At 48.5% G+C, this 26,585-nt stretch overlaps 1 long non-coding RNA gene across 1 annotated transcript; it reads left to right on the forward strand.

Moving 5' to 3' along the window:
- Nucleotides 1–19,445: 19,445 nt before the first annotated feature.
- Nucleotides 19,446–24,119, forward strand: LOC144123484 (uncharacterized). Its single transcript, XR_013313104.1, has 4 exons — nucleotides 19,446–19,510; nucleotides 20,488–20,562; nucleotides 21,589–21,645; nucleotides 23,949–24,119. It is a non-coding gene; the product is annotated as an uncharacterized LOC144123484 (long non-coding RNA).
- Nucleotides 24,120–26,585: the final 2,466 nt, after the last annotated feature.

Consider the following 26,585-nt stretch of genomic DNA (forward strand, 5'->3'; position numbering starts at 1 on the left):
ACGCAATCAAGTCGTCTGGCCTAACCTTGAAAGCAGAGAAATGCCACTTTGCCTACGAAGAGCTGCTGTTTCTAGGCCACATCGTTAGCAAGGAAGGAGTACGCCCAGACCCGCAGAAAACAGCCGCTATTAAACAGTTTCAACCGCCGGCTGATAAGAAAGCAGTGCGCAGATTTCTCGGACTATGCGCATATTACCGACGATTTGTGAAAAACTTTTCGCGCATCGCCGAGCCCCTGACCCAACTGACGAAGGCAGACGTGCCGTTTAAATGGGAAGCGCCGCAAGCAGAAGCCTTCAAAGAACTTCAGCGTCGTTTACAGTCCCCACCGATCCTTGCGCATTTTGATGAAAACGCCGATACTGAAGTTCATACCGACGCAAGCAGCGTGGGACTAGGCGCCGTTCTCGTTCAAAAAAGTGACGGGCTGGAGAAGGTCATCGCATACGCTAGCCGTTCCCTTTCTAAGGCCGAGGCTAACTATTCGACCACTGAGAAGGAGTGCCTTGCCATCATCTGGGCTACGTCGAAATTCCGCCCCTACCTCTACGGACGGCCGTTCAAGGTGGTCAGCGACCACCACGCGCTCTGCTGGCTTGCCAATTTGAAGGATCCCTCTGGCCGACTTGCTCGATGGAGTCTGCGTCTCCAGGAGTTTGACGTCACCGTCGTTTACAAGTCCGGACGCAAGCACACTGACGGCGATTGCCTCTCACGAGCCCCTGTAGATGCACCGCCGCTGGACGACGATGAGGACGCCTTCCTGGGACCCATCAGCGCAAGCTCTTTTGCTCAGCAGCAACGCTTGGACCCCAACCTAAAAGGCCTCATCGAGTACCTGGAAGGCAAGGTTTCTTCACCCCCCGCTTCATTCAAGCGAGGACTGTCTTCTTTCTGTGTGCAGAATGAGGTCCTTGTGAAGAAGAACTTTACAGCGAACAAAACAGCCTACCTCCTTGTTGTACCTACTTGTCTCCGCGAAGAAGTTCTACAGGCTTCACACGACGAGCCGACAGCTGGACATCTCGGGTTTACTCGCACCCTCCGCCGCATTCAAGACAAGTATTACTGGCCCCGACTGTCTGCCGATGTCGCACACTATGTGAAAACATGCCGAGATTGTCAGCGACGAAAGACTCCTCCCACACGACCAGCAGGATTTCTGAACCCCATTGAACCTCCCTCAAGACCCTTTCAGCAGATTGGCATGGACTTGCTTGGCCCTTTTCCAACGTCAACATCTGGAAATAAGTGGATCATCATAGCGACCGACTACCTGACCCGCTACGCCGAGGCGAAAGCCCTACCGAACGGAACAGCAGCAGAAGTGGCCAAATTTTTCGTGGAGTGCATTCTTCTTCGACACGGCGCCCCCGATGTGCTCATCACGGACAGAGGAACAGCATTTACGGCGGAACTCACGCAAGCCATCCTGCGCTACAGCCAAACCAGCCACCGGAGGACAACTGCATACCATCCGCAGACCAACGGACTGACCGAGCGCCTGAACAAAACCATCGCCGATATGCTCGCTATGTATGTCGATGCCGAACATAAAACCTGGGATGTCATCCTGCCTTACGTCGTCTTCGCCTACAACACCGCAGTGCAGGAGACCACCCAGATGACGCCTTTTAGGCTCGTCCATGGCAGGGATGCCACGACCACGCTAGACGCCATGCTGCCCAACGTTACAGAAGAAGAGAACGTCGACGTTGCCGCCTACCTTCAACGCGCAGAAGAAGCTCGAAGGCTTGCCCGATTACGGATCAAAGATCAGCAGCGGTCCGACGCCAGACGCTACAACCTACGAAGACGCAACGCGGAATACAAGCCAGGAGACCAAGTCTGGGTGTGGACGCCCATTCGCCGCCGTGGATTGAGTGAAAAGCTTTTGCGCCGCTATTTCGGCCCGTACAAGGTTCTTCGTCGGCTGGGTGAACTGGATTATGAAGTCATCCCTGACGCAATGACTGCATCCCAGCGACGCCGCGTACGACCAGAAGTTGTCCATGTAGTCCGTCTGAAGCCGTATTATGCGCGCTAAAGGCCGCTGCATTTCCATGCTCTATTTTCGCAAGATCCGTTTTTTTTCCCTTACTAGTCGCATTATTTGTCTTAATGCATCGGGTCGATGCTTCTTTGAGAGGGGAGTAATGCCGCGAATATTTGCAGTGTTTATTCGTTTTTCAAATCTGCCGCGACACCACCTTATCGCTTCGTTTGCGACGCAAGACGCGACTAGATTTATCTCGATTGATCGCAGCCAGGCAAAGCTGATTCTACGTTGTTCCGGAATGTTCTAGTAACTTTGCGCCCTTTATCTCGAATGTTCGCTATCAGCTTTAAATTGAGCACGGCCGACAGCGGCGGGCATTCTGTTCGACGACCGCCGAGCACGCTTGTCGCTTCGCCGCCGCCGAGTGATTCAGTCCATTTTGGGTGCAAGTCAGCCCAATAAACAGTTCTTTTAGAAGATCCTTTCGTCCGTCTTCATCGCTGCTTCGACTGCCGTCACCACTACGTGACAGTATGATGCACGGAATGTAAACTAGTTTTTAAGGGACTCAGTGGACAGACAGCTGCATACAATTTTTTTCTTAGTAGAAATCAATTACTTGGTTTTTTGTGGCTACACTAATGGTTTTTCTGCAGCAAAACTCTCATTGCTGCGAACAGTAGACTTCAAAAATTGAACCTTTTTTTTTCACCCTCCGCTTAATTCAAACTCATGTCCAGACCGGTAGTGAGTCCGTAATCACCATTTGGATAAGAATGGCGGAGAAACCGAGCCTCAGAGATCTGTGAAAAAAGTTCTCTTGACGTCGTTGCAGATTATTTGCAGAAGCGATGGACGCCGGCGATAACTGCACTGCTGTTTTTTTTTCTTCTCCAATTTCAAACTTTCAAGAACCCTGTTTTCAGTAATAGCAGCTCTAACGTCGTTAAAAGGAAGTAACCTATCAATACATGCCAAGTTAAACTTGTCTTCAGTCCCCCGTTAAGAGGTCAAATTATGGACAGCTCACATTCGTATACACAAGATGCGTTGGCCTTCGTGAGCTGATTGCCATATATGCGGTCTGCTTGGTGAGAGTGACTTTTAACCGCGACGCCCAGAGCTAGCGTTGAAACGTGGTCGTGCTTAAAGTAACGTTCTGAAATTGATTGCTTACCTTCCCTTGATCTACTTGTGAGTAGCAGATATGCGCCATTACGCATGCGTTCGCTATAGACTTTAAAGGGAAAGAGAGAGAAAAACAAACAAAACATATCCGTTACAAGAAAAAAAAATTCAGATGAGGTTTCCGAGGAGCGCTGTGGTAGTGAAATGAATAAGAAGCATTCAGACGACGTTACCAGCCTTGCTTACTAAGCTCCATTTTGTCATGCGCAAGCAAGAATCACAAAAACACAGAAATTCCATACGGTTCTTAAGGATAATGTTAACGATAAGACTTAAGCGTATACAAGGAGGGTGGCGCGGATCGGGCCGGTGTGCTTTCCCAAGCAATCGACCCACGACACGAGGACGAGCAAGCAGATAACTGACCGGCGGCAGCGGATGTCGAAAACACGGCCTTTAAAGGCCAATAATTTTGCCCTGTACGAAATGGGGTGGTTAGCGGTTAGGAGGAGAGGAGAGGCGCAGCAATTGTTTCATTCATTGTTGACGCCTCAACCACGCCGTTAGGAAAGGGAGGCGGGATTGAAAAGAGGGTGGGAGAAAGAGTCGCCGTGTATAGTACAAGCCCCCCCCCCCCCCCCCCCCATTAATTTCGACCATCTAGTGTCCTTTAACATTCACTGACGTCGCACAGCGCACGGGTGTCTCTTGCACTTCGATTAAGGCAAAATGCCGTCGCCGTGTTCGGGATTCGCTCCCGTGATCATTTGTGCTCAGAAGCCGAATGCCATAACCTAGGGGGCAGCACTGCGGAGCCCTAAAAAGACACAGACTGATGGACAGACGGCGCTCTGTGGCACTCACCTTATGCAGAGCTTTCGGAGCCAGATTGTACTTGAGGGCCAGGCGTCGAATGCATCGGGACACCAGCCGGGCCCCTATCGAGGCACTTCTCATTGTCTTCACCACGCCTGCACCGTGTGCGCGCGAAGACTGCGAAATGAACCGCTCGCTCGAGCTTAGTGAATCTTCTGTGAACAAGCACGCCAAGCAAACGACGTCAATGAATGAATTTAGAGTTACGGTCGGATACAACTCAAGAACAAAACGGCAGGTGTCCATCAAAGAAAGCCTGCCAACCAATGGCGTCTACGTAGTAGAGACCATGAGCATTTTGGCAAATGTCTCTGTTAAGTATTGGCGATTTTCACGAATTGTAGGCGCAGCCGCAGTCGATCCAAGAAGACAACCGTAAAAAGGACTCCATCTCTGATCAGCCTGCATGGGCTGATTAACAGGTTTCTTTGGTTGCGCAATTCAGTCTTGTTTTTTCGCTGAATGTAAGCGCCTAGTATTAGCTAAACGCTTTGTACTAGTCGATGTAAAACACAGAACGGAATACAAACTGCAGTTCGTCGACCTGTCCCGCCAAAGGTACGCCGTGCGAGCGCAGCAGCACACGACCGCCCCCCCCCCACCCCCCCCCCCCTCCCCCTCCAGAACGCTTTTCAGCTATGTCAAGATCACCAGCGCTGTGGTCTTACATGAAGGAAAAGTAAAAAAAAATGCAAGCACATCTCGGGTTTACTGTTGCGTTAAGGTAAGCAGGGCTTTTCGTTGCGTAAAGCTGAGCTAAAATGGTTCACGGACGCACGATGGCCTTAGCTGCCTATGTGTCATAAAATGCAACACAAAATGGTTCACGATGGCATCGCTTTTGGCCGTCGTGCGGTTGAATTTCAATTCTGCAAGGTAAGTCCTAGTCACATTTGTGTGTGGTCATCACTTCAGTCGAGCGAGCAACGTCCTTGTATGTCAAACGGGAGGAAGCTTGGTTAGAACGCTGCAGCGGTATATGCTGCGGAACAAATTATAACACGCAAGTGCTGTGTTTAGGGCAATGTGCTCGTTCCTTGCTTTCATTTCTATGAAGCTTTACTTCAGCGCGAGCATTGCCAGAGTAACGCAGTACCTCCTGTGAAATTTCGCTGCATTTTCTCTGCGCCGTACCGCTCAAACGCTCCGATACAAACTCGATACCATTGATTCGGGGTGCGCCATCGTAGGCGCGACGGCGCGTGCTGCGCGTGCGTCTCAGTGCTTAAAACGCAGAGAGGGTAAAATAAAATGCACGCGCTTTAACTGCAACTTGCAACGGCGAGGTGCAATTTAACGAGAATACGCTTGCATAGTGGCATCAGTTACAAAGAGCCGCCGCGATTATCACTCTATTCGTTCAATTGGCGCTAAACAAATCTATAATGGCACCCAGTCCTTACCTGCATGAAAGAAGTCTCCTCCCTGAAAATGCCGCCAACACATGACCGTTGACGCTATGACAGCAATTGCCGATCCACACTCTATGCACGCTAAGCTGCCGTCTCTTCGGTCCGCTAGCAGTGGTTATGCAATAGAATGATACGTCCCGGCTTTTGCATCTCGTTAACGTACAGAAAGACGCGCAGCAGTGCTTCCGAGCTTTCTGTTTGCCGCGACGCTGCAGGGACGACATCCGAAAGTGCTTGCTACGCAGCACCAGCAGCACGCAGCACGAGTCTGTCGGGCGAGCTGTCTGTAGACAATAACGCGGCGCAGCTGGACTGTGCTGCATCTATACCGCGAACAGCGTCAATATTTTTGTACTAGAAATATGCCAACAACGTCAAGCACTCGCAACCGAGAAAAGAAATCCTACCGCTTACTGCAGATCTTTCTTAGACTAGTTCGCGGTGTCGCTGCCGCGGGGCATCGATTTCGTGAAAATCGCCATTACTCTATGATGCTAGGTATAGTGGTTCCCGCTATACGTATAGCGCGTACCGCTATCGCTACCGCTTTCCACGTGCCGCGCGCCACCATCGCACATGCGCAGATAGTCCCGACATGGCAGGTTTGCTTGCAGCTGCTAGGTGGTGGTGGTGGAAACTTTATTACATACAGGGGAGTTTAGGACGCGCAGGTCCTTGGGCCCCCGCACGGCCCCACTGCACTCAAACGTTCATGTCCCGGAGGGCACCTGGTGTCTATGGCGCCCGTAAGGCGATCTGGACATGCGCACCGACTGCGTGAGGTACGCGGTTAGCAGTAGCGATGGCAGTGGTGGTACGCGCTATGCTAAAAATCTCTATTGTCACGACGTCGTGGTCAACTACCTTCCAGCTGCTAAGAGCTGCCTCCTCCCAGGGCGTTCTCAGGGGGCATTTTGAGCTTGGTTCTTGAGTTTTATCCGACTGTAGAACTAGAGCGCCTTCTTGCGCACCACTATGTATCGCTCGCAATTCGCGGAAACTTAGTGGCAGCAGCCGCGCGAGCTCTCTGCACCTGTTCGCAACAGTGTAAAGAGAGGGTGTTTTGACATCTTTCGTGTGTATATTTCCGTTCAGTTATGCGGATGTCGAACACCCGCCACCGTTGCGAACGGGTGCAGAGAGCTACCGCTGCCACTTCCGCTGTGCTTGCCCCATGCAGGGGCTCATCTCACCGTGGTAAGGAATATTGGAGACGTATATAGAATCTGCGCTCGAATGGTCTACCCTGTGCTATGCCGTATAGCGCTTCGAACAAATGCTTGATCTCTCAGTTGGAATAAACAGCAACAAAGGTTAGTTTCGCTGAGGTAAACGGCGGCGTAATCTATAGGTTGCATCTACTTGCTGGCTATAGTGGTAACGTTATCCAATTGCATAATCCCGGAAAAGAGCGCATACTTAAATGTGTGTTAAAGGAATTTGCGCTGAAATATTTATAGCATAATCAGAAGCGAAAAATAGTGCTACAGCTCCGGCTTAACCACACGAGCATATAAACCCGCCCACTTATGCATACAGCTACATTCATTGAATTATTTACAGTAGCAACGATCTGACCCTTCTACGTTCTGCCAACAGTTCAGTCGGTTTTGAAGTCGCAGAAATTTCTGTATGCATTTCTAGATCTAGCATAGTATTTTCTAGCACAGTAGCGGAAAGGCTCTCTCTTTGCCATCGTAATTACAAAAGACGGCTATCTCAATCGCAGCTGGGTGCCTTAACATTAAAAGAGCGTCCCTTTTATAACACTACAGCGTATGCCGAGGCTTGTACCAAGGACCTTACTCACACCTGCAACGACACTCAATGCCAGCGTTATTTCAATAAAGAAATAAAAAAGAGATGTCACGAGGAACTTGGCCGTACCCTTGGAGCCGACGCAGAGATCGCCGGTCTCTCCGCAGACGTACTCAACGGGCACAAGTAGCAGACCGGCACACACCACGGAGACCCAGAGCGGCTCCGGATGAGCCATTTTCTCGAGTGGGGTTTCATTCAAATGTGCGAACCTGACACGTGAGGCGCAAAAGAACGTTAATCTTGCGCCTTCTGACATCGCACCAGTTTCACGGTAGAGACAGCTGCTAATGGCAGCTGCGCAGCTGATTTCAAGTGTACGGTACTTTCCCCGTCGCCGTCCTCTCGGGTTGCGCCATGCAATAGAGTGATAGGGAACGGAATCAATTTGTTAATTTTTTTTCTCTTACACGAGCGTGTCAGGAGAGGTTGACGCCTGCCCGTGACGCCTTCTATCACTTGTTGCGTTGCTCAGAGCAAATCGAAGAAAACTTCTCCCGTCTAAAACTTTGGCTTGATCGAGCTTCTCACAAAGTGGGCATTTAGCGGTAAATTTTGTGTACACTACATTCTGAGCCTTATACTTGCTTGATTGGGTGAAGATTAACCGAAGGTACGCACAGTATGTGGCGGTGCCGTTGTGAAGTATGTCAGCTACTTTGCGCTGGCTGCAGCCCAATTCTTTTTCTTCTTTAATTGTATCTTTCCTTTCACTCTGATCGTTCTTAATCTTCCAGATTAATACGAATGTCGTTTTCTTTGATGTTCTTGAAGATAGACAGTGAATCCGTGAAGTGGCCAGCTCAACTTAACAGTTTTTATGGTTTATAGTGTATGGGGGTTTAACGTCTCAAAGCGACTCAGGCTATGGGAGACGCCGTAGTGGAGGGCTCCGGGAATTTCGGCCATCTTGGGTTCGTTAACGTGCACTGACATTGCACAGTATACGGGCCTCATGCATTTCGCCTACATCGAAATGCGACCGCCGTGGCCGGGATCGAACCCGCTCCTTTCGGGTCAGCAGCCGAGCACCATAACCACCGAGCTAACATGGCGGCTTATGCGAGAAGTTTCAATATTTCCCTTCATTTCATTTCGTTTTATTACCTTAAAGACCCCATTGGGTATTACGTAATCAGTTGGGAAAAAAAAGGAATTATTTTTTTGTATAAGATGCGCGGTGAACCTTTCGCGGAACGCCGAATGACAGGTGATGGCTGCGATGTGGTGGGGAAGGCCGTTCCAGTCGGTTGCTGTCCTAGGAAAGAATGATGTTGAAAAGGTGAGGGTGCGGGCGTGTGGCCGTGAAACTTGAAGGAGGTGTCCGGTGCGGCAAGAAATGCGTGAATCAGCTGCGTATATGTAGGGTTGCCGTAGAAGTGCTGACTGGAAAAACTTGCGATGAAGACAAAGACTAGTAATGCGACGGTGAAGTGGTTTGCGTTAAAGAGTTCATAAATTTACATTAGGGCCAAAGCGGTGGCTGTAATCACATGCAACATCCTCTACAAATTTTCATTAATCATGGTGGCAATAATTATGGACCGCCTCTTAATACCTTGCGGGTTTGATGCGGGCCTATAATTCATGACGCACTAACTTGACAATACGCACTTTGTTCAGATCACGTGATTCTAATTCGCATTATGGATACCACTGTAACAATAAAATGAACTTACAGAGAGCATCCTGTGCTGTTTCACACATGTGAAAAGAGTGTTTGTTGAAGTACTGAACTTCAATTTTGTATCCGTTCTTAGGCATTATGTTTAAAAGAAAAAAAAAACTGCCGTGAACAAGCCCTTGCGGAACTATGACGCACCATGACAGCACTCCCCATCCCTCCGAGCATAACGGCAGTTCAACCCTGACCTCTGGCGCCCTTTTGTTGGCAGCTGGTCGGCGTCCTTGACCACATGCGCTCGATCGTCCTTCGTGGCCTCGCTCGCTTTGACGCGTCGGCTATATGCAGCTATGACCTGCTCAAAACAGTCGCCAAGAGCGTTGCTAAGATCACCTGTGACCCGTCGGTGAAACTGCCAAGCAGCGCGGACATGAAATTCTTACATCCCGCCTTGCCACGAAGGAGAGCCGTCATTGTTCGAAATACAGCGTTATGGTTGCAGTGAGGACTGTCTAAATAAAGTTTTACAATGCGGTAGACGGCCTTGCTTCTTCATCATTCACACGAATGAGAGCCAAACTTGCGCGTTGATATAGCGCTACCTGCGATTGCTTGTAATAATAACTTTATTTGCATCAAACGCACATGATGCCGGAGGCCTGGAGAAAAAGCTGTCATTAAGGCAGCTTGACAGGGCCGCAGGCCCCCACACTGGCAGCTGCACGTAGCGGTCAGCAGTCACGAACAAATATATACACCAAGGTGTGAAACGGCAAGCAAAAGTTATTGCATTGAAAAGGAAATTTCTACAAAACCTGACTTTAACAAGAGGGCACACAATTTCAACAAATCTCATCGCCGGATATATAAAAGACAACATAGCAAATGATTGTGATGGTTTTAGATAGAATGATATGCGACTATCTTGTTGTTTTGATGTTTTTTTTTAGTTCCTAAAATAGTGACGAAGTTTCTTGAACGTAATACTCTCGTGTTGTATTGATTTCTTACGAGACGTACTTAAAAGTCTTTACAACAGCCAGCGCAACCTGCGCTCTTTGGTTGCGCTGGGCGGAGTGAGATGTCATCGCTCAGGACTTCACGGGCGATGGGATGATCGAAGCAGAGCAGGCTGGCGTATGACCTCTTCGATCACGCGCATTTCCAACTGCGGACAGGCTGCGTACAGGGTAGGAGAACTTAAGGTTGAAGGGTGTAAGAGGGAAAACTTCATGGGAGCAAGCCGTGTAGCCCTCGAATGGGATTCTGCTTATTCTGCTTCGGCGTATACCTGGCGAACGGCCCCACAAAAAAGCATCAATCGATCAAAAAATATTAACAAGAAGGATAAAAGCGCAAGCATGGTCATTCCGTCGGCGATTCGCGTCTGAGCGAGGTGACTGAGGCAGGAGAGTATTTAACCAGGCTTCGAATCGAGCCCAGCAGTGTTTGAAGAAGACATTTGCACAAACGGAGGGTATACCTGCAGTTGGCAGAGGCGTGGACGCGAAAGCGAGGGGCAGGCCTGAACGACAACGAATGCCGCTGGCTGGCATGGCTCGGTGCTTGCGCTCCGCACTCGTCCTCATGGCGACCACGCTCTGTCATTTTAGCACAGTGGCCCCTAATGGATACTGCGGTAAAAAGTCAGGTATCGTATAACGCATGCAAAAATTATGATGTACTTCATTTCGGCGAAAGAAGGCTGTTGGAGTTGTGCAGCCATTGCAGTAGGCCTGTTCCGTGCGAAATTATTGGTACCACAATCTGCTATCAAGGCAATAAGATGGCATCTTACCCCTGAGCCGATATTAAAGAAAGTAATGCATGTTCGAAGAACACTGCGATGACTTATCGAGGCTTGACATTTGGCCTGAGCCATAATCACGAGCTAGGATATGTGGTCAGTAATAAAGGTGTGACCTAGACTCGTCATCTAATTATGATTGCGTTTCTAACGCAGATTTTCAGTCAGAGTTACCGTAGAAGCGTCAACTGGTTCCTCACCGCGTGAGACAGACCACGCGACAAGCAGTATGGTGAACTTACTGCACAGGAGTGCTCGCAAAAATGGGTGATCGATGGGGTTTCGGGCACCCTTTCTAATCACGCTGCGCCTTGTAGGTACGGTGTAACTATTCCATAAATCGCTGAATCACGCTTAGCATACCGCAGACAAGAATAATGACGTAGGAAAGCGAAACTGTAGGTTTGAAGAATAGTGTCAAGCTCATTTAATCAGAAAAAGGAAGTTGACTCCGCTGGTCTTATTCAAGTGAATCCTCCAAAGAAGAAGCGCAGGCGGATTTCAAGGGCTCGCTCAAATGCACGCAAAGGGTCAAGTAAAAATCCAACTCGTGTACTCCTCTTTCTCCTCCCTCCACTCTCGTGTGCACAGTTGACTCAAGCGTCCTTGCTGTGAGAGCACTTCTCGCGAGAATTTATCTTGGTCGCAGTCGGTATCGCTTACATTTCAGTGTAATTAAGCACAAGGCAATTAATCAAACATCAGCATATACAGTTGGCGCACTACGGGGGTACTTTCTTTTATATTATTTCACTAACAATGAAAAACAAGCGCGGCTTGATAGGAGTATTGTTTAATAAAGAGGAGACTAGTTCTGACTGCACAGGAACAATGGATCACATAGTATTGAATATTGAAGTAAGGAGTACTACAGCGGCAGCTGCGAAGGAGATTTTCTGAGGCGTAAGTAGCGTTTCCGACGTAGTCATTCGTAACTAAAAACTGATAAATGCGAATGTTGTGTGGGTGGGCAATCATCATCACGTGATTTAGATGACCTTGAGCCACATGGTTAGGCACTGGGTTGGCTTTCACGTGAGAGAGAGAGTTGTGGGCACCCGGGAGGGCGGCGCACAACAAGACTATCACTGTCAGATCTTTTCCCTGGGACAAGGCTAGAACTCTGGAGGTGTTCTTATGACGATGACTGTACGGCCTACACAGGCACTTGCGTTGGCCGTCTGCGCGCTAAACCGAAGCGCCTCGTAGCGATCGAGACGCGAGACATCGAAGCATGCTGACCAACACTTTCGCGAAAGCGCGTCGGACATAGCAGTCGTAGTGTCGGCCGGTGATAGAAGGAATAAAGATAATAGGAGGAAGCTCCCAACTGTACTCTTGTAATATGGATCCCCAGTCGGAAAACACAACAGGCTGTAGTGGGCATTGCTTTATTGCTACTGTTTATTGCTTTTTCTATTAGCTCTACCGATGTATGTAGTGCTCCAAACGGGTTATTTAGCTCGATGGTTTGAGATCCGGCTAGCGTCCTCAGGATCTCCGATGCGATGCGAGATTCATCCCGAGCAGCTGAGCAGCGCACGACCCCTCGGCAACGGCAGCACTAAGCGTGCGGCCGCGATCCATGACGTGAATGGGGCTGAACGCGGCCCTAATGCTGAAGTTGGAAAGCGGGCAAAACTCGCCATAAACACCTGGCCTGAAGCGATTCAAGGAGTGCAGTTGGGAGCACCTATAAAACAATGTATACGACGAACCTTACGCAAAGAGCCGATGTTCAAAAGATTTCTCAAAGCCGTCGCTGTACAACGTCTTGAGGCGCCAAGCCTGTCAACAAGGCCTGTCAACAATAGCTGTTAAGAAGCCTGTCAATTTGGCTGAAGTGGTACAGCAAATACAGGTATGGATTACGTGGCGGCTAAAATCTAAGTCAGCCTCTAATTAGAGAATGTTCCGACTAATAAAATATTGTCACCAATTTCACCTTGATTATCACACTTTTGTTTTGGTCGTTTAGGTTTGCACTTGTCTCCGACGTGTTGTCGTACCTGGGGTTTTTCCTTATTTCTATAATTAGTAGCATTTGTCCCGAAAGAAGCGAGACAAGCAAAAAAAGAGGAGGAAGAACCGATGCGGGACAAAGTTTTTCTACAAATATTTTTCTTTTTAGTTTTTCCAGCCTATTATGAGAAGGGATTCTTCCTTATATAAACCAAATCCACTTTTGCAGCAATACTTCAAATGTACTAAACTGTGCTTCATTTCGTTGTGCCTAACTGACTCTTTGCCGGCTAGATGATCTTCCGATCTGATGGTAAATAAGTTTTATGGTTGAGCAGATCGCGTTCTTCCATGTTACAAAATGCGCATTTTAATATAAAGCAACACCTTTACGAATTTACCTAATTGTTGAGTTATCTGAGCCGTCTTCAGTGTGAGCAAAGACGGGCAATTAATGGCTCGTGGATGTCTCTTAGCGCAGTGTATGTTTCGTGTTAGGAAGCCTTTCCGTTTGTGAACTTGTCATTTTCTACGCCCGACAGAAAATCTTCTTATCAGGCGTTGCAACGTGTTGCTTTCTCAACAGTTCCCGCAACTTTCTCACAGGCATTGTGAAGAACGCCCGCAGCGCCTCGCTTGGTGCCCAATTTTTGGCCCGATGCGGGCGGACCCTGCTGCTGAAGTACAACATAGACAGCGCTCCTTTCTACAAGGTATGTTGCTATTGTGTCAAGAACATCACTCATTACCTTCAAACACTACGATTAGAACGAAACAACGTTCTTAGAACTGTGCATGCATGTGCTCTTCTGGACTTACCTATACATCGAGAAACGCAAACGCGGAACCTTTACCCATAGAGTATAGTTTAGGGTTTTACGAAAGTTTTTGCGGTCAGGCATGATACTGAACAAGTTGAAGGTCACTGACTATGTCAAGGTTACAATTCAACGTAACACATCATCATCACATCGACTGGGGATCCTGGCCGCGGCGGTCGAATTTAGATGGAGGCGAAATTATAGAGGCCCCTGTACTGTGCAATGTCAGTGCACGTTAAAGAACCCCACGCGGTCGAAATTTCCGGAGCCCTTCACTACGGAGTCCCTCATATCCTGGGTTGCTTTGGGACGTTAAACCCCCATAAAACCAAACCAGAAAACCGCCATTATAGCAAAAGAGAAAAACGTCTCATCAAGGCTGCTATTGAAATCAGTGATAAATCGGATAACCACTAACACTATGAAAAGGACAGAGAGAAATCTGCCGCCAATCTACCTACGCCCATCACGTCACAAACCACATACTTAAAGCATGGCCGAACCTTGCCCATCTCAGTGAACAAGGAACCCATACATGTTTCGAAACGTTGACATAGTCATTGACCGTCAACTTGTCTGGCTCATAAAGCAGTGAACAAACAAGATATATTTCACTTTTTATTTCCCTTTTTTATATTGCTAAAATTTGCTCATGAGGTCTGCGGGACAATCATGTCAGATTTTTCACACCACAGCGACCAATGTTTATCATCATAGAAGGCGACAGTTCGTTCCCGCAGAAAATTTATTGAAGTTCTACTTTCTGCGCTGCGTGAAGATATCAACGATTATATGTCTTTTAATTACAAAATGAGGCAACAATTTCGAGAATGCCTTTTCAGAAAAACCTAATGCGTCAGTACGTGTAGTCCATGTTTCCAAACTTCTCCAGCAGCTTCTCGACTTTCTGCTCGGCGCAGCTGGCTTTTTTGTTCCTCGGAAAATGCGCGATGGTTATACAAATATATTCAATTGAAATAATTTCAGTAGGCCGGCTTGGCCACTCCATAAGGTCCACCGTCCTCTTCATCCAATTTTTCACAAGATAGAGGCGTGCATCGGGTCTTAATTCTGTTGAAACAAATACCCATATCCCAGATTCTTGCGTGAATATGGAAGCATAACCTTTTCAAGAATGCCATATATATATATATATATATATATATATATATATATATATATATATATATATATATATATATATATATATATATATATATATGCTTATAAACTAGACTGACTCACTCTAAAAACATAACAAGGGTTTACTGACGTTTCGACTGGGGACCATCCGAAACATCAGTAACTCTTGTGTTTTTAATCGTGTGTCAGTATAAATACAAGGCTTGTCCGTAAAGTTTCGAGACTGATTTATTTTCTTCTCTAGAAATGATTCTCCAAGGCAAATGTTGGTGCGTTTGTGTAGCTCCATCTTTTCGGGTTAACCTGAGCTATTTATGTTATTTGTTGCGGCGGCCGCTAGATGGCAATACATGTAGAAAATACGTTGTCACAAGCCGTCTGCGCATTCTACTAAGAGTGAATGCGGAGAGACCGACGTCCACCTCGAACAGCGCGTAAACATAAAATTCTTTGTAAAGATAGATAGATAGATAAAGAGGAGGAGGGAAAGGCAGGGATGCTAACCAGAAAGGGGTTCCGGTTGGCTACCCTGCACTGGGGAGGAGGAATTAGGGAACTAAAAGGAGGAAGAGAGAAGGAGAAAAAGGCATAACACACACACACACACACACACACACACACACACACACACACACACACACACACACACACACACACACACACACACACACACACACACACACACACACACACACACACACACACACCGCTGTCACAATTTGGCACTCAATCCAGTCGTTCTCAAGTAGGCAAAGAGTGCCTTGTATGCCTTGAGGGCAGACGACTGCTGTGGCCACAGACCGAGGATCTTTGCTCTGGTAATGGGCGAGGATTGAGGCGGTCCAGGGCACAACACAGTGTATGTCTTGCACTCGCAAATGCAGGGCACCCACAGAGAAGATGAGCGATGGTCTCCTCACAACCACAGCTTTCACAGACAGGGCTGTCGGCCATCCCCACCCGGAAAGCATAGTGGTTGGTAAAAGCAACACCGATCCATAAACAGCATAAAAATGTTGCTTCGCGGCGTGTTAAGTTACGTGGAAGACGAAGGCGCAGTCCAGGGTCCAGTGCCTTGAGGCGGAGGTTGCAAAACTATCCCGTGTTCCACGCTGAAAGTGTGAGCTCCAGCGCCAAAGGGCGAAGCCCACACGCAGCGTCAGGTCTTCATATTGGGATCCTCACTGGAAGTCCGTCGTTGTGAGCTGAACGCGCAGCCGCATCGGCCTGGTGATTACCGTTAATACCACAGTGTCCTGGCAGCCATTGAAAAATGATGTCATGACCTTTGGATACGGTACCGTGGTACAGCAGGTGGATCTCAGCAACAAGTTGTTCCTGCGACCCGCGGCGTAGCGCAGCTTGAAGGGCTTGATGGGCTGCCTTAGAGTCGGTGAAAACCGTCCAGTCATGTGGAGGTTCTTGACTGATGAATTCTACCGCAGCCCGTAAGGCTGCGAGTTCCGCACCAGTTGAAGACGTTGGATAGGGCTTCACTTTCATGAAGATGAATCTGGCCGGTATCACCACCGACCCCGCAGAACTGGTCGAGTGAACTGATCCATCTGTGTAAACATGTATGCGGTGACTGTGGTAAGAACGCAGGTGATTCAATGTCAGTTGTTTGAGAGCGGGCAGTGATACACCAGCTTTCTTCGTAATGCCAGGAATATAGAGGTGTACCCGAGGTTCATGAAGGCTCCATAAGGGTGAGCACGGTCTTGACGCAGGGGTGAACACCGATAGAAGATATGCGCGATGGGCTTCAATGACTGACGAATGCAGTACGCGGCCTAATTATTGGGAGTGTTGCGAGGTGATGACAGGGAACCCGTGTGAGGTGCCGAATATGTGTTCTCATTATGTCAGCAGCAATGTATGTAGTAACAGGATGTTCCCGGGCAACAAGAACAGTTGCTGCTGTTGATGCACATTTAGGCAGTCCAAGGCAGATACGGACAGCTTGCGCTTGCACACTTTGAAGAGTCTTAATATTTGTCTTTCTAATGGAACTGAATATCGGAAGACTGTACCGCATGTAGCCCAGAAATAGGGAACGATATAGTAGCATCGAGCGCACGGATGCGCCCCAGGACTTTCCCCCGAGGAAGGAGATGACATGGACAATCGCAATTTGTCTCTTTCTCATGTCGTAGATATGTGGACTCGACGAGAGGTTCCTGTCGATGACAACACCAAGGAATCTGTGGCTTCTCTCATAGGGAATGGCTTCGCCATTGATGCGAATGGTGTAACGTGACATTATTTTGCGTGTGAACGCCACAAGTGAACACTTTTCGGTCGAAATGTTCAGGCCCTGCAAGCGAAGATAAGATGTAAATATCGATGCCGCCTTTTGAAGTATTGCACGAACTTGAGGACGGGTCACCCCTGATGCCCAAATACAGATATAATCTGCGTATACAGAGATCTGAGCAGATTGTGGCAATACGTCGACCAGGCCGATGAGAGCAAGGTTGAAGAGAACTGGGCTCAGCACTCCACCCTGAGGGACTACGCGCGAATTTCGGTGTAAGGACGTTTGTCCATCCGCAGTGAGGACAAAAAACGACCTATCTGATAAATAGCTGCGTATCCAGCTGAACGTGCGGCCTCCGATCTCAGCAGCTTCCATTGCGTCCAAAATGGCCTGATGCGTTACGTTGTCGTACGCGCCCTTGATATCCAAAAACTATGCCACGGTCAATCTTTTCAAATTATTGCTGTGTTGCACCGACGTTATAAGGTCAACCACGTTGTCGATAGAAGGGCGGCCCCGTCGGAACCCAGACATGAAGGTTGGATAATCTAATATCTCTCCAAGTACCATTCCATGCGTGTGAGCAGCATTCTTTCCATGACTTTGCCGACGCAGCTGGCGAGTGCAATTGGATGGTATGATGAAAGGTCGAGCGGTGATTTCCCCTGTTTAAGAAGTGGAACCAGACGACTGGTCTTCCAATCATGAGGAACTATGCCAGCAGTCCACGACTTGTTATATGTGTCCAAAAGAGCCCGTCGAGCTTCTTGGCCAAGGTTGGCAAGTGCGGAGTGCGTCACACCATCGGGCCGTGGTGATGATGACCTTCTACAACAAGCCAGCGCAGCATCAAGTTCTTACATGGAGAATAGTACATCCATCCGAGAATCCCGTGAGGGTGGAACATTGTTGCAGTGCAGCGTTGCGCCTGGATTCGGAGGGCCTGTTACTCTTGCTCAGAAATCTTCGGCTACCTCAACCACGCTGCGCCTTTGATGGAGCGCTACGGATTTGAAAGGGTAGCGCTGTTGAGGGGACGTGCGAAGACCCCGAATTACACTCCAAACGCGTGACAAAGGCTTCCATGGATCAAGTGTTTGGCAAAATGTCCTCCAGCGTTGTGTTTGCAGCGCTTGAATTCTGCGCTGAATCTTCTGTATGCGCCTAGCATCTCTTAGGTCTAGGCGCGACTTAGTGCGTCAGTATCTGCGCTCTGCTCTGCGCAATTCTGTGTGAAGCTTGGCAAGACAGCCACACAGACGTATGAGCTCCTTCGTGACGCTTACACCAATGAGACATTATCATGGGCGCGAGTTTTCGAGTGGCAAAAGAGGTTAGTTTCGGGGAGAACGTCGGTGGAAGACGACACAAGGCAGGGGCGCCCTTCAACCTCACGGAATGAAAACAACGGTTCAGGGAAATCGTACAGCAAGACCGCACATTTAGAGTCCGCATGCTATCAGATGCTCTCGACATTAGTAAGACAACATGCTACCAAATTTTGCGTGAGAACTTCAGGAAACGAAAGTTGAATTCAAAACTTGTGCCGCACTTCCTCACACAAGACCAGAAGGATACGCGGGCATCAGTGAGCGCTGATTTGTTCTCCGAGGCAGAGAAGGATGCTGCATTCGTTGACAGCATCACTGCTGAAGACAAAACATGGTTTTTCAATACAATCCTCAAACAAAGAGGCGGAGCGCCGAATGGCAGTCCACAAGCTCTCCGGCGTCGAGAAAGATGCGGCGACAGAAGACCAAAACAAAGATGATGGTGATATATTTTTTCGGTGCCACAGGTGTCATACACCACGAGTTCGTCCCACAAGGGCTGACGGTGAATCAGGAGTTTTATATCCGCGTGCTCCAACACATGCGTGATGCACTGCGACGCCATCGCCCCGACTTAAGGCCATCTGGACTACGGAGCCTTCTCCACGATAACGCAAGGCCGCACACTGCTCTCAGCGTAACAAAATTTCTCGCCAAGCACAGCATTACTTTACTTCTCCATCTGCCATACTCGCCTGACCTTTCCCCATGCGATTTTTTCCTGTTTCCTCGTGTGAAGAGGGCCCTAAAATTCGCTTGATGAAGAGCGTGGAGGCCATTCAAGACGCCACGACAAAAGAGCTGACAACCCTGCCAAAAGAAGCGTTTTCCAACTGTTTCCAAGACATCAATAAGCGTTGGAAGCTGTGTATAGACTGAAAAGATGCCTATTTCGAAAGAGTGCTGCACAAATGGCTTAAATGTTAAAAACTATTTTATTAATGGACTCAGTCTCGGGACATTACGGACAAATGTTGTACCTTCTGAATTATAGTGCCTTCCTCAGACAGTTTCTATATATATATATATATAGCCCTTTTAATATTGTCTTAGCCATCGACATAAAGTCTACTAACCATGTAAGCCACATGAAGTACTTCAACCATGATCTCGTTACCGTCCTTGCCACCACTCGCATCGCAATGCCCCTGTTTTTCTCCTCTCACTCCACCTGAAACCGCACAGAATCAGCACTAACCTTGATACTGCCATCTAACTGTGTTTTCTCTCCTTTCCGCTCTCTTCTCGTATCGCAATTCCTTCAGGTTTTGCAGCACTTTTGTCTGGTCACGCACCTGTGCTATGCGGCGACTGAGCACCACAGCGGTGTAAGTTCACAATTTGTTTGAAAACTATTGCTCATCCTATTATTTCGGACTTACCAAATTAAGTCTAGTAATGTATTGCCAAATTTTTTTCGCCTACTTGTAGTTGAGGTATGCAGATACAGCGTAGTGTATTTGTATACACCACCGTCTGCTGCTGTCCCAGCGTCTGGATCAGCGACTGCTCCTGTTCCAAATCCAATCCGTCACCGGTAGCTGTCTTTCTTAATTCTAACTTTCTTGCGAGCAGACCTTGAAAGGCGGCATACTCTGAGATGTGCAGCCACGAAATGAGGTGGCTTTCTGGAGTCACATGGCCAGATAGCGTGCAACTGAAGCCATGCACCCTCGCTGTACAGTGGACTGCTTGCCCTTGTTTTTGACAACTACCAGGACTATTTCTCTTGTGATACAGTGAAATATGAGGTCCATGCAAGCAAAATTTCGCGCGACGGCCGCAAGCGACGAGCGGCGCCATGAAAGGAGGCATAGGTTCAAAGCTAAGCTGGTCCGAAGCGAAAAATAGCCGAAAAGCGCACTGTTCCAGCCAAAAGGAATTCCTAATTGTATTGTATTCAGTTTTGTTTCCCAATGCAAAAAAATATGGTCGAATTTGCGGCAGAAACTACAATGGGCAGTTCCAAAGCCGTAAACTCTAGAACTGTATGACAGCAGGGCAGAGCATATGTATAGAGTTTTACCCTTATCGTGGCACGAAGTATTCACATGATCTAATGTATAGTGGTAATAATGATAGTACATTAGCTAGAATTATGGCTTTGTTTGTTCAGTGATCGTCGGTGGTAGCATTCTGAATTATGCGATATGTCCACTGATTGCATCGATTCCACCAGGAAATCTTTGAGCAATTATAGAATTAGGTGTTAGAATTAGGCCATAAATCATCGACTACAATCGAGGCACACAGAAACGGCTGATCTTGTACTTGCGTAATCTTCTTCCTTTTAACCCTTACACAGGACACGACGCTGTTTGAAAAAAAGCTTCTGGAGTGTTACAGGAGTTACGCAATCTTGGTCGTAAGGATGCGTCCGGTGAGTACGGTGCATGCGGATTCCGGCATAAAAGAACAATTATGCATGCATGACTTCACTGCTCCTAGTAGGGCGTTTTTGCCGTGAGTTTTTCACAAACTGCTAAATTGGGGGGTCCGTTTCCTTACACGCTGTGGCAACCAGGAAAATTTTCGTGGCTTTCTTTGTGAGAGTAGTGAAAAGAAATATAAAGGACCTACCATGTCATTCGCTCTCCCTATGACTGCGGAAAGGTGGCAGCGACAGTTCTGTCTCATCACGTGCCAAATGTGTCTCAAGGCGGGTGCCGTGCTCATGCCGTCGTGCAACGTAGTTATTCCAACAACCAGCATGCTCATTTCCATAAAACACTTCCGACGTTTCTCTCCGACAAACCTAACTATGAAAAATGGTATGTTAAGCCATTTAATGACGCGCTATCGTAGTAACTGACTTAACATTTTCACAGGCGTTGGTCTTTTCCCTGGCGAGTAATTAAAGGCTTTAATCGCTCGCGTTAATACAGATGACCCGAGTCGGCTAAATGCGTACTTCAAACGATACTAAGCGCAAGTAAGTACCTGGCCTTTGTTCGTTAACACTTCACGATGTGGCACTGGTAAGCGGGAGCGGCGACTGCTACTCTATACAGAGCCACCTCTCGAAGAAATAGAGAACTTCTGCTCGACCATTTCCCGCAGTACGTCGCTAGTGGTGTGGCGCTCTTTCTGTCATCCCTTCCCTGACGGCGCGGTTGAGGTGCCCACCAAGAAGTGAGGCAGTTACTTCGTCATTTGCTTTCCTGATAATCAATTACCATTCCTTCTTTTAGCGAATGGGAGAGCGGGAGGAAATGTATTAGGAGAGGGCTTCATTTGCCGGAAACGGGTCATCTGGCTGTCATTGAATTAGCGAAGGCGTTGCCAATAAACTTGCCATTGCTATACACTGCGCCAGAAGCTTACGCTGTAATACCTTGAAGCATGTGACACAGAAACGCCTCATTTACACGACTTCTGTTTTCACTCATTCAAGTATACTTTGCAGGACATGATCGGCCACGAATTGACCACTGACATCGAGGACATCACAGCAGAAATTGCGGTAGGCTAACACAAAAGAAGAGGCCAGTAAAACGTGTTCCCTTGTACTCGGCTGTGCTTGGGACAAAGCGCGGCAACATTGCTTTTGATATATGAATTTATCGGAAAGATGTGCTTTTGACTGATAGAGTGGGAGTAACGTTGAGCAAAAAAAAAAGAAAAGGCTATGCTTTTCTATGAAGAAAACTCTTACCCCCGTATAGAGACGAGTGCACAAACTCGGTAATCATCGTTACACCTTTTACTCCTGGAAAAGCCAACTACGACGCACTGTCTCTCTTATCAAAAATAATGAAAGGTCCATTGACAAACAATAATCAATTGAGAAAATGACATTGCAATTTCTTCTTGACCGAACCGTGCTTTCTGGAGACGATAAGTTTGGGATACGAGTATCAAAAGCAATATGTCTGTAGTTGTCCTATTTATTGTATTGGAGCTAAATTGGCTTTGATACAGCGAAAGCGTTCATAAACGGGGTAGCATCATAGAGGTCTTGAAGTGCACGCGAGCTAAACACGCTACCCACAGTTTTCTTTCATTCGTATATTTTTACTGAGATCAGCAAGCACGTACTTAACTACTTAACTCAGTCCTTTGGTTTTTACTTAAGCATTCTCTTTCCTCTCGCTCTTGTTGTTGTTGTTGCCCCAGAAGCTCTTTTATATTTACTCTTCTTTTTTATCTGCATTGTAGCCAACCGAAACGCTTTTATGGGTAATCTCCCGGCATTTCCTCTTCCTCCATCCCTCTTGTTTTATGTCACGAACGAATCATTGCTCGCTGACGTCTGTTCACAATTTTCAAGCGCAAATTTTAAGATTCTATGTTGTATTCTTACATACACATAGTCCATTCGCTACATTTATGGAATTAAAATCGGCAAGAGGCGGAACTTACTTGAGCCTCGTCGAAGGGTATGTTTGCACACGAAACGGAATAACGGCTACATGACACTCCCGCAAGGAAGTCGTAAGGAGTCTGGGACGATTTTGGAATTGTGATCGCAGCTCTGTATTTTCTACAGCAAAGCGGCGCTGCCGCGGCAGTCGAGGCACAGTACAGCTGGTTTTGACGAGAGTCTTGAGTGAATAGCGCGCAAGCACATCTCCGCCGATGACTCGTATGCGCCTGCAAGCATTTCTAGCGATAGCTGCATTACGGTAGCATTTCGAGCCTTACAGCGTGGCGGCGCGCCACGCTGTAACGTGGTTGGTCACGTGGTGCGGAGCAGCTCCGTCCACGGCGGCGCGGCGCCAGCTCTATGGGCGCCGTGGCTGATCACGTGGTTTGTCGCCTGGTTGGTCACGTGACCAGCCACATGGTGCGGAGCAGCTGCTGCTGCCGGCGGCGCGGCGCGCCGGCGAAACCGAGCTTCCACAACTGTGCGCATGCGCCTTGTCAAGTGGGACGAAAATGAAGAAGGAACGCCCAGCGAAACTGGGCGGCGAAAGACTGACTTAGCAATTCAACTGAGCAAGTTCCACTAGGCCAGCTGTAGCTATTGCGTCACTCCAGGTTTAACCAGACCTAAACCGCCACCATTTCTTTTCGCAGCGCGAAGCGCTTCAACAGTCGCAAATGCGTTCTTGTATTTGGCTTTCGCCACCTGAGTAGCCTCAAAAGTTTGCTACTCAGCCGTCAGGCACCTCAGCTGGACCGTTTCCGCGTGTCTTCTATATAACGGGCATGAATGCAGCTGGAAATATGAATAGCGTAGAGGACTCCTGTTTGTCTGCGCCTGTGCGAGCTTTTATAGCTTCGGTACTGTTGCTGAGGAGCGTGGCGGTTTGTGGCGAGCTGGTTATGCATGAAGGAACTTTTGCTTGCACGAATGCACAACACTGGAAGTAAAGAAGAGAAGACATACACAAGCGCTACGCTCGGCTGAATTAGCGCTTTTCATGGGTCTTGTCTTACTTACTTCCTGTGTAGTGTGCGCGCTATAAAACAGTTCTCAGGTTTAGTACCTAGCTCTTATAACAAATCCGACTCTATTCTTGGTGTGAAGAGCAACATGCTTCTTTAAGACAATATTACTTTAGCGTATAACCGCAGTTCCGCAATACAGGCAACTGTGACAGCTTTGCCAACTTTGCTCACTTCGACTACTCAGTTTATTTTATTATGCCTACTTCGTAGAAACTTTGTAGCGCAGATGAAAAGATACATGGTTTGGTTTGTGACGACCTCACACCTTATCTAAGATGGTTCCTTGTGCGTAGGGCGATACTGAATTATTGATTTTGGAGGGTTGATAGCATAGAACACCTCCATATCACCGCTTTCTTTTTTTCTTCGCAGGAATGCATCAAGACAGCGCTGCCCAAAGACAAAGACGTCATGTTGGGTACAGTCCGCTACCTGCGGCAAATTTTCTTCAGTGCGTGAAGAAATTACCCTCACCGCGTGTTACCTGCATTCGTACCCTCAAATCCGAGATACTAAGTCAGGCATACTTCTTTACGAAGCATAATTCCCCCATATCTTTCCTTCTTTCCGAGGTTGTGTGCCACGCTGCGAAAAGCGAGCATTCAAGCCTTCCTTCAGTTCGCCATATCTATACCCGCATAGCTTTCGATGACGAGTTTGCTCATGGTACTTCGTCTTTGATTAGAGTTCTAGTAGCACTCTCTAATAAAGTTGCTGTTTTCTTTGTTAAGTTTATCAGAGGCCAATAATAATAATAATAATAATAATAATAATAATAATAATAATAATAATAATAATAATAATAATAATAATTGGTTTTGGGGGAAAGGAAATGGCGCAGTATCTATCTGTCTCATATATCGTTGGACACCTGAACCGCGCCGTATGGGAAGGGATAAGGTAGGGAGTGAAAGAAGAAAGGAAGAGAGAAGTGCCGTAGTGAAGGGCTCCCGAATAATTTCCACCACCTGTGGATCTTTAACGTGCACTGACATCGCACAGCACACGGGCGCCTGAGCGTTTTTCCTCCATAAAAACGCAGCCGCCGCGGTAGGGTTCGAACCCGAGAACTCCGGATCAGTAGTCGAGCGCCCTAACCACTGAGCCACCGCGGCGGGTATCAGAGTCCAAGACAGTTTGTCATTTTAGAACGCAGCTCTCTGACCCTCGTTCCGGCGTTTCGCGGCGTCCCCGTTCTCTCTCGTAACCAGCCGTGGAGCCGGGGCAGCGCACTGCTCTAGCTGCGCGCGCCCCTGGCGCCATCTCTCGTGCAAGCCAAGCCGAAACGCATAGCCGCCGCCGTTCGCCACTGCGTGTACCTGTGGGGAAAACAGTTTGGCATTCGCTAAATGAAGCGAGTTGGGTGTGTACGAACGCGATAACACGCTGCAGTAAACGAAACAGTCATCAACGATGAGCGCTCAGTGACGTAGTTCATCCTGCCGAGGGGTCAGTAGTTGGGAAACATGTCTGGCAGTGACACGCCGCACGTTCAATTCCGACGTTAGGATGGCCTCCACTGACCGGTACGAAACACCAGCAGTGTCCGCGATCTGGTAATGGTGGTAGTGGTTTTATTAAAAATAATAGTAAAAAGGAAGGAAAAGATTTTTGCTAGCCCCGGCATCTGCCATCGATACTGAAGCACCTGAGCTGGGGCAGCGGAAATAAAGGACAGCAGGCAGAATGGAGAAATGAAATGAAAGAGGTGAGGGGACAGGAATAGAGGACAGGGGGAGAAGTAATATGTACAAACTATTTACACAATAAGTAATGTGTCCAGGTTGTGCGCGTGATTAGTTCATTTAAGAGGAATTAAATCACACACGCGCACAACACTGTGTAGGTTACAACTGGAGTGGGGCGTCCAGTTATTAATCGTTCAAGGTAGAACTCGCGGAGCGTTCGGTCACTGCGTGTAACTACCTGACGGAGAACAGACGGGACGTCAAGCCCGTGTGTTCGAGGAATGCACATAGGCTCACCAAAGTTCGCTCACGAGTGCGCGCACTGCCCTGCGGCCACAATAGCGTCTTGATGGAGTCTGGTAGTATGCCCTGCGGCCGCGAGCATATCGCGACGAGCATCGTCGAACGCGGAGCAGCGAAGGAGCAGATGTTCTAGTGTTTCCACTGCACCGCATCCGTCACACACATCACTCGTCGCGATTCCGTGACGCACCCGTCGTTCCCCGGGCCACACGCAGCCAATGCGCGCGCGGAGGATCATTGCACGTTGCGACCGTGTAAGTGCGCGACAGCCGGTGACACTGTCGATGCGCTCACCTCCCGCGATGCGTGGGTCGGGGTGCTGCTTTCGGAGATGGTCGTGAATGGCCGCACGCACGTCCTCCAGCGCAAGGGGCAGATCGCTGGCAGGTAGTTGGTGTGCAGCGGTCGCGAGGTCGTCAGCTTCTTCGTTGCCGGCGATGCCGCAGTGACCGGGCACCCACTGTGCACGCACGGCACAACCTCTCTGCGCGAGGCGCTCGATGCGCGAGCGAATTTCCTGCACTAGTGGGGTACCGCGGCCGTTAGATTGCAGGCGGCTGAGGGCGGCGCGGGAGTCGCACAGCAGAGCACTCCTGGGCGGCGGAGGGCCGAGGGTGAGCAGCAGGTCCAGCCCGAGCCGGATCCCCATCAACTCCGCCGTGGTGGAGGAGCCCCTTGATCATTTTTCGGCCATCCTCATGCTCAAGTTCCTTAATAATAATAATAATTGGTTTTTGTGGAAAGGAAATGGCGCAGTATCTGTCTCATATATCGTTGGACACCTGAACCGCGCCGTAAGGGAAGGGATGAAGGAGGGAGTGAAAGGAGAAAGGAAGAGGTGCCGTAGTGGAGGGCTCCGGAATAATTTCGACCACCTGGGGATCTTTAAAGTGCACTGACATCGCACAGCACACGGGCGCCTTAGCGTTTTTCCTCCATAAAAACGCAGCCGCCGCGGTCGGGTTCGAACCCGGGCAAGTTCCTTAACCTGTTTCACGTTTGCAGGCGTGTTACTTGT

The sequence above is a fragment of the Amblyomma americanum genome, chromosome 3 (assembly GCF_052857255.1).
Source record: "Amblyomma americanum isolate KBUSLIRL-KWMA chromosome 3, ASM5285725v1, whole genome shotgun sequence".
Taxonomy (NCBI): domain Eukaryota; kingdom Metazoa; phylum Arthropoda; class Arachnida; order Ixodida; family Ixodidae; genus Amblyomma; species Amblyomma americanum.